Below are 16,363 nucleotides of genomic sequence, written 5' to 3' on the forward strand. Positions count from 1 at the left end.
TCGGTGTGTCTGACAGAGCAATCTGCTGGAATTAAGGAGGGTAAATAAAGAGCAGTAGTAGGCAGGGATTTTAAAGCCCATAACAAGCAGACGTTTATCGTAAGGAGTTAACCTTGATGCCTTATTTAAAGTTGAATAAGGGATCTGCCGCGTTAAATATGAATGAGGTCCAATTAAAAGCTAATTCTCTCACGTTTTACTGTAGCACTGCTAAATAATCTAAATAGTGATGAAATATGTACACTTCTTGAAATATTCTAGTTCTATTTTTTTTCAACATATTGCTCTTTTTTATTCTTTTTTTCAGGTAAGGTAAAGTTCTCCCAGCGTAGAAATGGGTTTTCTCAGGGTACCCCAGCTTCCTCCCACTGTTTAAAAAGCACAATACAGTATTTAGTATTTTGCACTGTATTTGTACATAAACAAGAAGCAAATTTAGCTGTGAAAGGAGGGAAGAAGCTCTGTTAATGTAGATGTAGTGAGTGTGTGCATGTGTGTATCCCGGCTCTCATCCATTTACATTTTACTGGGAATCTGATCTACACTCAGTCAAACCCTATTAAAAGCAATCAACAACATACTTAAAACCCTGTTGCAATAAGCAATTGTAAATTAAAACAATAATTTCCATTTTGATTATTAATTTGGTTTACATTCCATTTATGGTTTCTGTTACATGTTTTTTTGTTGTTGTTTTTTTTTTTTACTTTTTTTTCGGTTGTCATATTTTATTTAGCATAGCCTATTTGAAATATCCTCCAGTTCAAGTGTTAACTGTTCTTTGCAACATTAAAATGTATTGGTGTCTCAGAAGGCAAACTTGCTTTATTTTTGCCATTATCACTATATTGCTTGAAAATTGTGTCCAAAACAACAATATTATCACATATCGCAATGATTACTGGGACAATTTATCGTCCAGCAAACATACTTATCGCGACCGGAATAAACTTCGTACTCAACTGTATCGTGGGAAGACACACACACACACACACACACACACACACACACACACACACACACACACACACACACACACACACACACACACACACACACACAAAGAGCTCGGGCACGTCAAACTTGTCAGGTTCACAGCCGCAAACTTGAATGTGTTTTGTTGGCATATTGTGCGGAAGTCCAGAACCAGCCCACTCACCGCCTCGCTGACACACTCCGAGCTAATTGTGAGCCTGACCTCCGCTCACAGACACAAAGAGTCATTGTCATGACAGCGGAGTCCAGCTCATTATCTCCAACAAGGGCCGGTCCTGTTGCGGTCCAAATCACGGCCGCCACGCACCTGTGCTGACATCACAGAAAAAACTCAAAAAAAAAAAAAAAAAAAAAATGTAGCTCACGTTGCCCGGGCAACCGCAATTTGGCAAACCACGGGCTTGGCAACGCTCGGCTCGCCTCCGTGGGGGATTGATTGGGCGAGCAGTGCGACGAGAGGTGGAGTAGGAGGAGCGCTACGGTCTCCCTCAGCGGCGAAGGAACGCGAAGGCTTCCGAGTTTTGCCAGAGACGGAAAGAGAGAGAGAGAGAGAAAAAAAAAACGGCAAGCTGGGTTGGAACAACAGAGAGAGCGTGGCGCGTTCACGGCTAAACGCAGAGACGAAAGACTCCTGTCAATTAACCATGAATTCACTGATGTGCTGCAGTGATTAAAATAGTTTTGCGACCTTCTGGCTGAGCAGGAGGAGGCCTGCTTTGTGTGTTTATGAAGCTGAACTAAATGTCTTCATTTTACTGCGCAAAATGGGACAGATACGTCTGTTTTTACCCACGACGGGGGAAAAAATGGAAGAAAAACAGATGTCAAGTGATTTTGCAGGAGAATTTGTTTTTGTATTATTCTGAAAGAGCAGGAAAAACACCATATATATTAATAATAATAAAAACTGCCATTATCCTGTCCACACAAGCTAGTCTCACTGTTCAGGCTAAAAGAAAGGCTAAGCCACCCAGTGGCTCAGACAGAAAGGCAAAGTGCTGCTGTTATTCAAAAATCGTCCATTAGTGGACCACCCCGACTCACAAGTGGATGCTGAAGAGAGAAGATGGGGATTTACAGTCAATAAGTCACCTGAGCTCCGTGACTGGACGGTGCTGCAGGTGTTCATGTCCCGTCCCACGCAGACAGCAAAGGTCAACGTCAGCACGGTAAGGCCTCTGTCACTAGATCCAATTACACACACTCAGAAAGTAGTTATTCAACTGCTTCCATTACAGCGTGTCTCTTTTCTCCTGCTGGTAAATGATCAGCTGGAGATGAAGATCGGTTCATCTGGAGCTCGACGTTTCTGATGTGGCTGGAGAAGCCACGCGATTCCTCACTTTTAAGAATCAAATGATATGTATGAAAAAAAAATAAACGTAAATCCCGTCATGAATAAACAATGAGGCCACTCAAACGGATCAGCTCTAATGGCCTATATTCAGATCAGGACCAAAACTGAGCGCTGTTTTAGTAGCTAACACTTTATCTTGCAAAAACGGTTTAAATTGAAGTTAGTTCATACTCACACTGTCTTGATTTACAGACGTCATGTGCTTTTAATGTTTGTCACAGTTAAATGTTTCAGAAATGACTAGAATAGGACTCGCCTGACAACATAGAATATTTCAATGAGCAAAGTGTCTTACCAGTTCAAGAAAAGATTAGAAGTCATTGAAATATATCAGGCAGGGAAGGGTTAAAAATAGAATTATTTAGAAATCAGTGAACGCTCTAAAGAGCACATCTGATAACTCATCCATGAGGTGTCATGGAGGAGTTATTCATGATAACTCATGGATAACTGAGGTCACAATAGAACCTCAATAGAACCTCAGTTTTATTGTGACTGAGGTCAAACTCAAGGCCCGGGGGGACCAAATCTGGCCCGCCGTAGCTTTCTGTGTGGCCCTCTAGGCTCCAAATTACATCAATACGTCCTTCTAGTTTTTCACAAATCTGCAAAATTCTCACAAAATCAACAAATCTCCACATTTCTTTCTGATTTTGCAGCAAATGTTCTCAAAATTGGTCAAAAATATTGAGTTTAAGTGACTGATGCCTCAGCCTTACTTGAAGTTATAGTCCGTAACTGATACGGCGATTAATAAAAAGTCACATTTAACATCATATATTAGCGCAAATATTGCAAAAATTCCTTACAAATATTTCTAAATTGGCACCACAAAATCTGTCATTTTGATTGCCACAAAAACCCATCCTCCCCTAAAACAATCACAAAATCCAGGAGGAACAGCTATTTATTGATATATTAACAGTTTAATTGGTTTTGTCAATATATTACCCAAAATGAAAATGAGCTTGACACCCCTGCACTAAGTGAAGGTCAGTGTTCATTATTACTGACCAAAAAAAATACAAAAGTCTGTCGTATGTAACCTTTCTGAAGACGTGTGTACTGTTACATCTGAATTAACAGCATTTCTGGACCAACAAAAACAAAAACAAAAAAAAAAACTGCATCACTCCAACAAATATGGTGCTGGTAACGCTTCGGGGCATGGACAACTTCCTGTAGTTGCTGGAACCGAATTCTGCTCTCCACTGAAAATCCTGGAGAAGAATGTCAAGTCATCACTTTATGGTCTGAAACTGAAGCACACTTTGGGCCATGCAGCAGGAAAGAAACCGAGACAAATTCTCTCCAATAAGTAGGATGGAGTCTTACAATGCAGCGTAAACATGTAATGGATATTGTTGGGGCAATTTTTTTTTTTTTTCGGGGTGGGTTAATTGCTTCTTCACGTGCTAGATTGGTTTGGATAGCTCAACAAATAAAATCCTCAAACGAAAAGAGAATTTTATTTGTCTGATATAAAAATCAGCAAGGAGGCAGGTACTGTTTCATAGTATTCATTTTTAAAAGGTGAAGGCGTCAAAAAAAGAATCGAAAAAAAAAAAACATATCTGCAAATCCGTCGATCTGCCGTAGTGCCTCATGACTAAATCTACATAACAAAACGACTCAATGTTAGTCTGAAGTCCAACTGAAAACAAGTTTGTTTTTGAGAACTAACAAACAGGGTTTCACAGTAACGGCATTTTTAATCATGATGGTGGAAGCAGAAACTCTGCAGGAACCAAACCTTTTACTAAAAATGAGGCGCCCCCTCCCCACTTGTGCTCCCCTTTCCACCAACTGTTTTTTTCTGCTTGCAGTGATTTTACAGTTTAAAAAAAAAATAGAAGTTGTTGACCAGGCAACACCGATGCAAAGAGGAGAGCCGCATGCTGCGATATGAATCAGGTTCTGTCATGACTGGAATACAAAGACCCGGCAACACACAGCCCCCGCCCCCCCACCCCCACCCCCCCTGCCACCCCCCGTGTCTCCTTTCCTGAACAAGGTTATCAACAGAGATTATCAGGTTAGACATATGGTTCGCTGGTTCACATAGTGACTGGTTTTGCAACAAAATGAATCTCACTTGTACCTCATTGTCATTTTATATCACGTTAGACTATGGATGTTCATAAGTTATTTAGCGTTTGCACTAAAAGTAGAGGGAGGAGAACCGCTTCGTGACTTAAGGATTATCTAGTGGAAATGAAATACATTATTGGTATTATGTCAGATTTACCAGCGGTGTGGGTGATTATATGCCGCCAACGTGAAGAAACGCTGAGCTGAAATAGAGTCGACCGTTAGACTCAACGCATTATCACAGAAACGTACATCCAATAAAACCTTATGGGATGGTGAATTATTTGTGGTATATTTTGTGAGACAGACTGAATTTACAGTGAGCACTCATCGCCTCAAAACACTTTGAATAAAGACAGCAAAAGTTTTTTGAAGTTTGTCCACATTACAAATGCCTCATCTGATCATAAAAACTTAATGAAGTCAAGCGAACAAGCGAAGGTGAACCTTTTGAATGAGACGACAACGTGCTTCAGAGGGCTTCCCTGGACCGTTGGCCGAGTGCATCGCTTTTCCAGATTCTCCCTCCAGGGACATGGCTCCACCGGTCACTCTACCATCTACCATGAATCCTTGGCAATTAGGGAGAAAAGAATTGAGAGAATGGGGCTGGAAAAGCGGGAGGCGGTGGTTGGGGAGATGTTGGGGGTTTTATTCTTGTCCCAGTCTAACAGATGAATTGTACTCTCAAGACTTCTGGCTTCTGGTGCCTCAGAGTGTTACGGGAACGCAGCATTAGGGAAAAGAAGCTCTTTGATCAGTGCAACGTTGTGTGACGAGAACAGCGGCTGGCGGCTTCACCTGTGTGCTTTTACAGCCCCGCTTCGAGACGCGGAGTACGTAGCTTAAAGCAGTCGGCGAACAAACTGTCTCTTTATGAGCGCTACCTAAAAAAAACGGTCGCAAAACAAAAGCATTTATTATTTTTGTGGTTAAAATAGGTCTTAAAATGCTAGTTAGTGGTTCCAAACCTAGATGGGGAGATTCTCTGGGGGTTCACAAAAGATAGAAGAGACAGTTTGTGTTTGATTCTGTTTTAGTATTTCTGTCACACATAAAGCTAAGCTCAATTCACTTGTCAAAGTCATTCAAACCAGTAAAATAGAACTTCACTGGCAACACGAGCTAAAGGAAGAACAGATGACGGACAGCCACCGACATTTACCAGTATGAAAAGGGTTACAGAGGCACTTCTAAGGTTTTTGGACTTTGCTCATGCAAAAGAGAAGCCGTTATCAACAAAAGCAACAAAACATGCTAAAGTGTCAGTCCTTCACAGGATTGCTCAGCCTATGAAAATTAATCCAGAACAACTAATCCAGGAGGTCACAAAAGAACCAGGAAGAACTTCCAACACCTCTTTAAGAGAATTAAAAAACCAAAACCAAAAGGAGAACAAAGTACTGTTGCTGTGGCAACCAGACTGTCCATTGACCCTCCACATTAAGATCATGCTCCCACAAGAGTTAAAAGGGGTCAAAGACTCTTGACAAAAAATCTTTTTGGTGACTATATATCTGTGAGCAAATGTATGGAAAGGACATCTCCTTCTGGATAATGTGTAGTATTTTTTCCCATCACATTGGAATCTAGTTTTGATCACAAATTGCAATTTTTACTTTGTATTTTAGATATATATATTTTTAAACTGTTTTATTCCAGAGGGGAAACACTTGCTAAGCTAACTTGCTGTAGTTTATAGCTTTGGAAGTAAGCCATTTGAGTCCTATTAGAGTTTGGTACATGGGGAAATAAATGTTGGCATTAAAGTGTTTACTACAAGCAAATAATGAAGAATATCCTTTTTTCATATGAGGATGTTGATCCTTTTGACCTTTTCTCAATTTCATATTTTTCTAGTTTTGGGATTAGCAGAGCCGCCTGCAGTTGTCTCCTATATGGACGTGATGTAACAAATATTTATCGGTTTGTACCCGCCTTGGTGACATTTTTGCTTTGACAAGTGTTGGTTAACAGTGATTTTTTTTAATAGTCTGCTTAGAATCTATTTCAAGGAAACATGGTTAAGTAACTCTAATTGATTTTCCATCCCCAGAGGTCAGAGGTTACAATATCTCATATTAAAGTTGACTGCCCCCAACATGGATCAGAACCACAATCAGTGGAAATAGGAGAAAAATACATTTAAAAAAAAGTTATAGCTAAGATTTGAATATGTTTATGAATATGAATCAATGTATATAAAATATTTAACTAACAAGAAAAATGAACCGCAACGGTTCAGCACAGGAGTACGCGAGAGTTTGTTTACAAAATTCCTCTTCATGAATATAAAATCAAGGTATGAACTGTTGAAGGGCAAATTGGTGTGAAGCCTTCACAGAAAGGAATCCAAAGTAAGGCCTGCCCAAGGACTTCGGAAAGCAAAAGTATTTTATATTTTACACAACATACTGAACGCATCTTTCCTGGCTTTGTCTGAAGCATGTTATGTGAACAAATCTGTTGACCATTCACTAGTTTCTGAGCCAAATGGCTAATTAAGGGAAAAGTGACATTTAAAGGTAAAGGTTATCATTATTTGACATCTCCAATGAATTAAAATCCTCATCACAAGCTCATAAAAGCAGTAGCTCAAATTTTAAAAGATCTATAATCAAACAGGATTTCTGTCTGGCTAGGACCGAGTTATGATTGGCGATTTAACAATCAGGCTCGTTAAATGAGACATTTTAATATTATAAAAATGAGGTTAGATTAGATTAGATTTTCACACTATTTGGGCAAAAATTATGAATCCTAAAGTGTTTTTCTTTTTAAACAGTTGGAGTAAATGTGTTATAAAACTCCAAGACTGTGCTTTAATAATTTTGCAGTCTAAGGTTGTCATTTTGCAAAAAAAAAAACCAAAAAATTTAGCAGTGGCTAAACTTAATTTGTGTTTTCACAAGTAATATAAAGACTTTATGACTCAGAAACTGTTTTATAGAATATCTAATGTAGAATAGCCAAGTATTTTTTCAAAAGCAGTCCAGAATCTTTTAATCTGGCACTGATGTGAAGCCCTGAATCTTTATAGACTCCACCTTCTTTTATCTCAGCATAAATACAGATGATCTGCAGAGACTTTAAAGACCAATTGAAGCTCTTAAGTTAAAACAGCACACTTTGTGGAAGTGTGGAAAGATTGTTGGAAAAGCCGTCAGAAGCCCTTTAAACACAAGGAAGACGATGCTCTGGTCAGATGAGGCCAACGTGCAAAATAGTTTTTTGAGTGTTGGAAAACAAACACAACATGCCAATCATTAACGTGGCGGTGGAAGCATCATGCTGCCTTTGTCTGATTTGATGGGGAGATGCTGTGAAACCCGGGGAAAATCCTGGTCCACTCAAAGTACCCAACTTAATCCAGTGGAGATTATGTGACAAGGTTGCTGTTTAAATCTGATATCACTAAAAGACGAGCGTTGTTATCTTTACACGTCACACGTATGCACTTCTTTGTGTTGGTCTAAAATCCTAATCAAAAGACACTTGTGGATGTAATATGACCAAAATAACCAACTGTGAATATTTGCAAGCCAGCATATGACCCTTTTTTTGCATGTTATGCATCACGTTTGAGTCTTATTAGACCCCGTTACCCAGTCTACACAGCGTCTGTGTGAGGATCATGATGCAATACATCCAACTGAAAGGCAGAGCTAACCCAGAATACACAAAGAGCCTCCATGTACACCGATTTACAGACATTACACACAGCGAACATCAAGATTTCAAACACAGTCATCTTGGAGATACAATGAATGGGATTCATTTCTCCAAAATCAGGGAGTTAAAAATAAATAAATAAATAACAGCCTGAGACTGATTACAAAGACAACGGAAGTGTGTTTTCTAGTTCATCATCACGGAGCTGCACACAGGCAGGCAGGCAGGCCGGAGCCACAGCGCACAAGGTGCACTTCAACCGTGCACATGCTTCAAGAGATGGCCGATGGAAACAACATTTCCCAGCGTCCAGGCGTCCCCAATGCAAAGGGCTGCACAAAGGCGTGCAGCCAGCGCGTGCCGGGGCCGCTGTCACGCGTGATAATCTCACAAATATCGCTCATATTTAGGTCAATCACAAAGTACTAGCGTTTTTAGCTGCAGCCATAACCCCCTCATCACTCCGTCCCCCGACGCCCCCCACCACCTCTCTCTGTCTCACACACACACGCGCACACACACGCGCACACACACACACACACGCACACACACACACACACACACACACACACACACACACCTCGGCCTCGGATGGATTGATGCACAAGCCAGCTGAGATGCAATAAGGTGAGGGGGTGGGTGATCAATGCAAACACACCTCTTCTCGTTCAGCACATCATAACAAGAAAAAAGAAAAGAAAAGAAAAGAAAAGCATAATTCGCGTCACACCAATAAAAATAAATAAAAAATAAAAAACAACATCTGGCGTACACTCCCAAGTAGAAATTCAACATCCGGCCATATTCCCAACAGGCTGTCATATTCTAGCAATCCCCCCCGCCCCGCGCCGTCAAGCGTTAGCGTAGACGGGAGGTGCGAGACGAGCGAAAAGAGGAAGCTGGGATGACATTGCGTGTGCTTACTGTAAAATCAAATCTCCCCCGGGGATGGAGAGGCTCCCTTCTTCCTTCTCGACTCTCCTCCTTGCCGACGCGCAGAATCCACTCCCCCCCCAACCCCGAAAATTCAGACCATGCAAAACAGGTAGTCAGTCATTCCAGCCCTGCCAAGGGTTTCCTCCGGCTCGGTGGCGTGAGAGAAGGAGAGCCAGCATCAGAAAGGGGGAGAGAGAGCGCGCGCGCACGAGAGAGAGAGAGAGAGAGAGAGACAGCTGTGGGGAGGAAATGAGGAGGGAAGGTAGGAGCGGTCGGGCCGGAGCACTGCGCACAGGAGAGGAGGCAAGGAGAGCGGCAGAGGTGCTTCCCCTCCCTATCTCTCTCACTCTCTCTCTCCTCTCCTATAGCTTACAATAAAATACCCCCCCGCCCCCCCCCCCTCTCTCCTATTCACCCCATCCCTGCAAGACAGACTGACAGACGGCTCGGGTACCAGTGTCAACAGCGCCACTCACTGGTGACGGAAGGGAATGCTATAAGGAAAGGAAATGAGAGGCACAGAAACAGCTGGGAAACAGGAGGAGAGCTCTGCAGAAGGAGCCTCGGCATTCAACTGGACAGTAAATAAATAAATAAATAAATAAATAAATAAATAAATAAATAAATAAATCTCATTCAGAGTTCTGGTCTAAAGTTTAGTTTCTGGAACAGTATAACATTAAACTCATGTAAAATCAAAACCAAATGATTGAAAAAGTGTAAATGTGGAGGGGGGGGGGGATAAGAATCCTTAATATCCACTGGTTCTGAAAATAATAACATGACTAGTTTAAGATTAAAGAAGTGGTGACAAAAGACTCCAAAAACTTTTTAGTCCTATCATTCTAACTAAGAATAGACTGATCTAAGACAACGACAAAGGGGATCTTAGAATGGCAGTGAGTGCCTCTGCTCCTTTTTCTAACACAACGACATTTATTCACCACAGTGTCGTTTTGTACGCAGTGGAAAATTAACACTGCATCGCCTTGAACACAGAGACACAAAGTGGTGGCAGTATTATGCTGTGAGAATGGGTTTTTGTCTGAAGCCAAGGGAAGATAGATGGAGCTAAATAGAGGTCAGTCTTGGAACAAAACATTTAAAGGGTGAGATTATTTTTCTAGCAGGACATTTGAATGTACATTGTGGAGAAATGTTGAAAGCCACAATTTTAAGCTGTTTTGTTTTAGTCTGTTGCACAAATTCCCATTAAAATGCCTTCATTCAATGAACCCCAACGCAGGACCTTCTGTCAGACTTGTTCTAATTTCATGCCTGTTTTTCCATTTGGTATTGGTAAAAACTATCACATTCATTAACCGCAGAGTGTGCTAAGACACATGACACCAACATCAAAACAATAAATAACTATTTCCTGCAAGGGTCAGGATTCTGGGTTGTTTTATAGTTTTGATAAATCATTGTCTGTTATTCTTGTTTTGATTTAGATCTCCTTTGTCTCCGTTTTACCTTAGATCAATCCATTCTCACTTATTTTAGATGATATCTACTATTTATTATTTATTTATCACCATGGTTCTCTCCCTCTCTCTGGAGAGATTACCAGAGAAACCTCCTGCTGGTTTCTCCAGTAATCCTCATGTACCCTGTATCCCCCGTTTGTTCCCACTCTCGCTTGCTGATTGTAAATCATGTTTTCTGATATTTTTAAATTCAATTATTCACCTTCACTTGCCTCCTGTGCCTGTTCTACATTGTGGAATGCGTCCATCATCGTCTCCATCGCACATTATTGGAGCTTGTTAGCATGGAATGAAGTTTAGCTACAACAAGTTGTGTTCCCGACTGGTCTCACCTTTAGCATGTCTCGCGCAAATCTCACTCTGCCTCCAAAACAGAGGAGAGGGAACTCCTGTTTCTGTGCTGAAGTGGCTGGGAACAACATAATAAGTGCAGACACACATGCCAAATCGGGACAAAGCCTCTAACACGGCGGGTTTGGACAACAAAAGGAGGCTGTGAAAAGTTTGTAATCTAGCTGAACGGAGTAAATCAGAGGATACGCAGATCCTCTTCATCTTGTCCAAATCTGGTTCTTTCTATATCCGTTCCCGTCTCTTTCTGTCTGCTCTCCTCTCTCTGTTCCCCTTTGTCAAGCAGCTCATTGTTCAGTCAGCTGAAAGCTATTTTCAAATGCCACACAGCCAACTGCATCAATGGCAAGCTAAATCTTGAACGCGCTTGTGCTCATACGCACCGTTGGCTTCACTGAGCAAGAAATGACTGTGGATGTTCCGATTAACCACACATCTCCTCCAAAATGTCACATTGTGATGCCTCAGAAAGTAGCAATTTTAACACAAACCAAACTACGAAGTCCTACCAAACATAAAGAGGATGCATGTACGCTGAAACAATGCTCTTGTATTTGAATGTACATACTCCTCTTTATGTGTCGTCTCACCCTTTTCTTTTCCCGCAGTCTTTCCTAGCAATGCTTGGGTCTTTGCTGCTTTAATGACCGGACGTCTCAGTGGGTGACATTAAAGTTTCATCTGACCTCGTCTGAAAAATGAATTCCCTTAAGCAAGTCGCTTGTCTGCTCCAGTGAAGCTGTTTATTGTCCATCAGGAAGGCATCATGACTGTGGAAAGACGCTGCCCGGAGGTTTCATGAAGTCTGCGCTTAATCAGATCTCTGTGCATGCTCCGCTGAAATCACGCATCTACATACACTATATTAAAACCCCCACAGCATAACTCTATTGTTCTCACTGTCTGACATTATAAACTTTTCCTGTTTGAGGTCAGTGAGGATTACCCAAGTAAATTATTTCTATTAAATGTCTGAATCATAAGAGAAATAATTTTTTTTTTTACAGAATTTTGAATTACTTTCTTTTCATACAGGAAAACTGCTGTGATTTGAGCTATTTGGGAAAGCCCAGATTATGTTTCCATCTACTTTGTAAGACATTACTGGGTTCATTAATAAGAGTATTTTTTTACTTGGTGGCCGACCTGTGGAGGTATTTTAAGGCAAGACTTCTGACACGCTCCTTCACAGTGTGGCATCATGGGAAATCAAAGCAAATCAGCCAAGATGCCTCAAAGAGAATCGTGGATATTTACGTGTATTGCTCATCTTAGGATACAACTTGGCGCCAAGTTTATCTGCTCTATTAGACACACATATGAACATTGTGAAAACATTAAAGACCAGACAAAAGCAGAAGATCTTGGAACCTGGTTGAAGCTGGTACAAGTTTTATTTATCCTGTGCTAAAACGGTCTGAAAGGCCTGATTACAGTTCAGAAATGTAAATGGTCAAATTGAGTTTTTTTTTTTAAAAGTGGGCTTTAATATGCATGTCCATTAAACAAATTCACGTTGCAGTCAGAAATTAGCAAAAATAATCCTGAATTCAATACCATGACTACGGCCTGAACCTTCAGACTGCATCTAATCAGATTAGAGGTTGCTAAATCGTGAAGAGGATAAGAGTAGATAAAGAAGAACTGTTGCCAGCACACATGAAACAGGAAGCAAGGTGCATGCAGGTTGAGAGAATCAAATTCCTCACAATATTACTTCACTGTTTTCTTCTAAATCCTGATGCAGCAACACCAGCACCAATAGAGTTGATTGGTGTTAGAACCGACAACCCTGATTGGCTAGTGAGGGCCTGGAAGACATTTTATGTTGTTTTTGATCCATGAAAAAAAAAAAACAAACACAAATGATCTTCTTTGCTTAAATGGCAAGCGTTGCTCGTTCAAGTTGCAGGGACACATCGGGACACAATGCTTCTCACACGGTGGGGCTGAGTGTTGACAGTAAGTTTACATAATCCCAACGTTTACCCCACCTACTTTAGGGTTTAGGGAGGATTTTCTATAATTAATTACGCATTTTTACGAGAACAGACCCCATAATCCGCTGAAACTGCCTTGCATACATTGTGGCTTTTGCGGTAATAGACTAGCAGGATCAAGAACTGAAGCTGTGCTATTCTAACGGACAGCAGCACCATCCTGTGGCTATAGAGAATAATAATTAACATTCTCTGTAGGTGAAGAGAGAGCTGAGTCAAAAAGCGAAGCTCTCGATTTACCGGTCGATCTACCTCACCCTCATCTATGGTCATGAGCTTTGGGTCATGACCGAAAGAACGAGATCACGGATACAAGCGGCTGAAATGGGTTTCCTCCGCAGGGTGTCTGGGCTCTCCCTTAGAGATAGGGTGAGAAGCTCGGTCATCCGGGAGGAACTCATAGAGCCGCTGCTCCTCCACGTTGAGAGGAGCCAGTTGAGGTGGCTCAGGCATCTGGTCAGGATGCCTCCTGGACGCCTCCTTAGTGAGGTGTTCCGGGCACCTCCCACCGGGAGGAGGCCTCGGGGAAGACCCAGGACACGCTGGAGGGACTATGTCTCTCGGCTGGCCTGGGAACGCCTTGGGATTCCTCCTCCAGAGCTGGAAGAAGTGGCTGGGGAGAGGGAAGTCTGGGCCTCCCTTCTGAAGCTGCTGCCACCGCAACCCGACCCCGGATAAGCGGAAGAAAATGGATGGATGGATGGATTCTCTGTAGGTTTGGATTAAGACGTAAAATCAGAAGTTCACACTCTTTTGTAACAATAAGGGTAAAAGTATTTATTTCAGTCTTATTTTTTACTTCTTTCCTGTTTCATTCTTGTACCTGTAAACTTTTTGCAGAATCTTGTCTCTTATCTTATAACTCTCCCTTATAGCTAAGAAGTACGTTTTCTTTTGTGACGAGCTTCCAGCTAAAACACAGAAATTAGTTATTCTTCTTCTAGGATAAACACCCTCCTCCATTAAATACAACTTTAGTTAAAAACTAAGGAAAGAAATATCTATACTACTCAATATTTGCTCCTTTTTTGACCAGCCTGAACACAGTTATTTTTAAAGTCATACTAATTACGGTAGATTAAACACCACAAACTGCCACACATTAATTTAATGAATGTACATATAAAGCTACAGTATATTCTGCAGTGTTTTCCTCTCTGTTGCATTCAGGTGTAATGTTTGAATCATTTTTTATTTGTGTTTTTTTTTACTACCACACTGGTTGATCTATTATTATCATCATAAGTACATCTACATATTTATACAACAATCGTATGAGAGAAAACATTTACATTTGAATATACTCAGTACATAGAAGTAACTGACATTATTAATTATATGCAGTAATTAATTGATCATCCGCAGGTGGGACTGACTCAAGAAATCTAAAATAAGCTTTATAGAGCTGCAATTGTCAAAATGGAGAAAGGTTGGAAGACATCAGAAGCGTGGCCATGAATCAGGACAATAATCATAAAAACAGCAGCAAATCTACAGATTAAAAGGAAAACATTCCCCTTACTAAAATGGCCCAGTCAAAACTTTGACTCCTTTTTGTTTAATTTGGTTTATATGGCCCCCAATTATCATGAAATGTCATCTTTAGACCCTTTACAAGACAAACAGGACCAATTCAGACGCATTTCTGAAAATGAATTTAAAGAAAATTGAATTACTTACAATATTTAATTTTAAGTTTTTTTTTTATTAAATCATATCAAAAATATAATAATTACATCAATCATATTCAGGCCAATACGATCCAATAATTTCAACGTATTTAATTACATGCACTCCAATTTAACTGCGATTATTACGCACAAAGTCAAATTCACTTAGTTTCAGCGGTGTGGAAAACCGCAAAATCAATAATTACGGTATATGCCTCGTTGGCAGCTCTGGCCATATTTATCACCAGTTTTCCTCATCAATTAAAGTGTAATTTTCCTAAATTAACCAATTTAGTCGTGTTATATTATCTTGGAAACACTGGAATGCACCTATTTTCACTCACTGTACTCAATATGAAACGCATTGATTTTCCTAATTGCTTTTTTGTTTTTTTCAACAGTGATGCTGAAATGAAGCGAAGAGCAGCAGCCTCAGTGCAGCAGCCTCAGTGAAGCAGCAGCCTCAGTGAAGCAGCAGCCTCAGTGCAGCAGCAGCAGCAGAAGCCTCAGTGAAGCAGCAGCCTCAGTGAAGCAGCAGCCTCAGTGAAGCAGCAGCCTCAGTGCAGCAGCAGCCTCAGTGAAGCAGCAGCCTCAGTGCAGCAGCAGCCTCAGTGCTGCTCTCCGCTCTCTCCCCTCATCCTTTTGTGTGCTGTGTCCAATCAGCGCGCAGACGCGGCTTACTCCCCGCTAATTGGCTGGAAAGGAGGAAGATGCAGCGTCCAGAGAAGATACACCATAGACATAATATAAGGATAGACGCCTCATGGACCGCTCTCGCCTATTGTCGCTGACGAGATTTAGGGCGGCCATCTTGGAGCGGTCCACCACTCCACCCAGCATTATGTGTTTAGCAGGCACAATGACGTATCAGCGCATTTAATCGATCGTAACACGCTTTTTTGTTACTGGAAACCATATTCAAACATCTATCAAAGCTACATTTATAAAGAATTGTATTTTTTAAGTATGTTTTTAATACATAGTTCAGCATATTTAAATATACTTAGTGGCTATAACAATAGAATAGAAACGGAATATTCTGATATTGATGTAATGATGAGCATATTACAAAGCCCACAGCCGTTCATAATTTATTTAATAAATTATTTAGTAATATCAATACATATTTAAATAACTATACAAACACAAATAATGATTAATAATGACACAAATAAATAATGATTAATACTGAATAATATATATATATATATATATATATATATATAACATGTTTTCCACCCGACAAGTTCTAGCTTCAGAGATTCAGCAGCTGAGATTGAGTCCAAAATCCGATTCATCCGTGCTGCAGTGAATCCGTCTCTCTTAGATATCTCCCTCTTCTTCCTCACATCGTGTCTTTAGGAAACCTTCAAAACAAAAACGAAAGATTTGGGATGTATCTTACTTTTGACAGAGTGAAAGAATTACATATAAATAATAGTCTTTACCACCTGTGTAAACTTTGCTGGTGAATGTTATAACACATAATACGTTTTATAATATATGCTACATTGTTTCATTTCTAATGTAGGCTCTTTTGTCAGATAATCTAAGTCAATGTTAGAGAATAATACATTTTTTTAGATTGACGGAATCTCAGCCTTCATAGCGGGGCTGAACCCCGTATTACACCAAGCACTGCAGCTAATATTAGCTGATATCTCGCCGGTTTACATAAATAGAGTAAATATTCTAATCACAAAATATACACAATAATATGTCCATCTTACTTGTGAAATGTTGTCTGTGGAGCCCTCACATCAATAGTCCATCGATCCGAACAACAATATCCCTCAGTGCTGA

At 40.6% G+C, this 16,363-nt stretch overlaps 1 protein-coding gene and 1 long non-coding RNA gene across 6 annotated transcripts in view; one reads left to right on the forward strand and one right to left on the reverse strand.

The window, feature by feature from the left end:
• ctnnd2b (catenin (cadherin-associated protein), delta 2b) overlaps nucleotides 1-9,412 on the reverse strand; it is a 176,720-nt gene extending 167,308 nt beyond the window's left edge. For 4 of the 5 annotated variants that reach the window (XM_017310043.2, XM_081598154.1, XM_081598153.1 and 1 more), the window contains exon 1: nucleotides 9,041-9,412. The gene's annotated coding sequence lies outside the window, so the exon portion shown is untranslated. The remainder of the gene's footprint in view (nucleotides 1-9,040) is intronic. The other variant, XM_008433041.3, reaches the window with a different exon arrangement.
• LOC145547938 (uncharacterized) lies at nucleotides 1,162-2,420 on the forward strand. The gene is made up of 2 exons (XR_014084223.1): nucleotides 1,162-2,165; nucleotides 2,235-2,420. It is a non-coding gene; the product is annotated as an uncharacterized LOC145547938 (long non-coding RNA).
• Nucleotides 9,413-16,363: the final 6,951 nt, after the last annotated feature.

The sequence above is a fragment of the Poecilia reticulata genome, chromosome 17 (genome assembly GCF_904066995.2).
Source record: "Poecilia reticulata chromosome 17, P_reticulata-male-v2, whole genome shotgun sequence".
NCBI classification, from domain to species: Eukaryota; Metazoa; Chordata; class Actinopteri; order Cyprinodontiformes; family Poeciliidae; genus Poecilia; species Poecilia reticulata.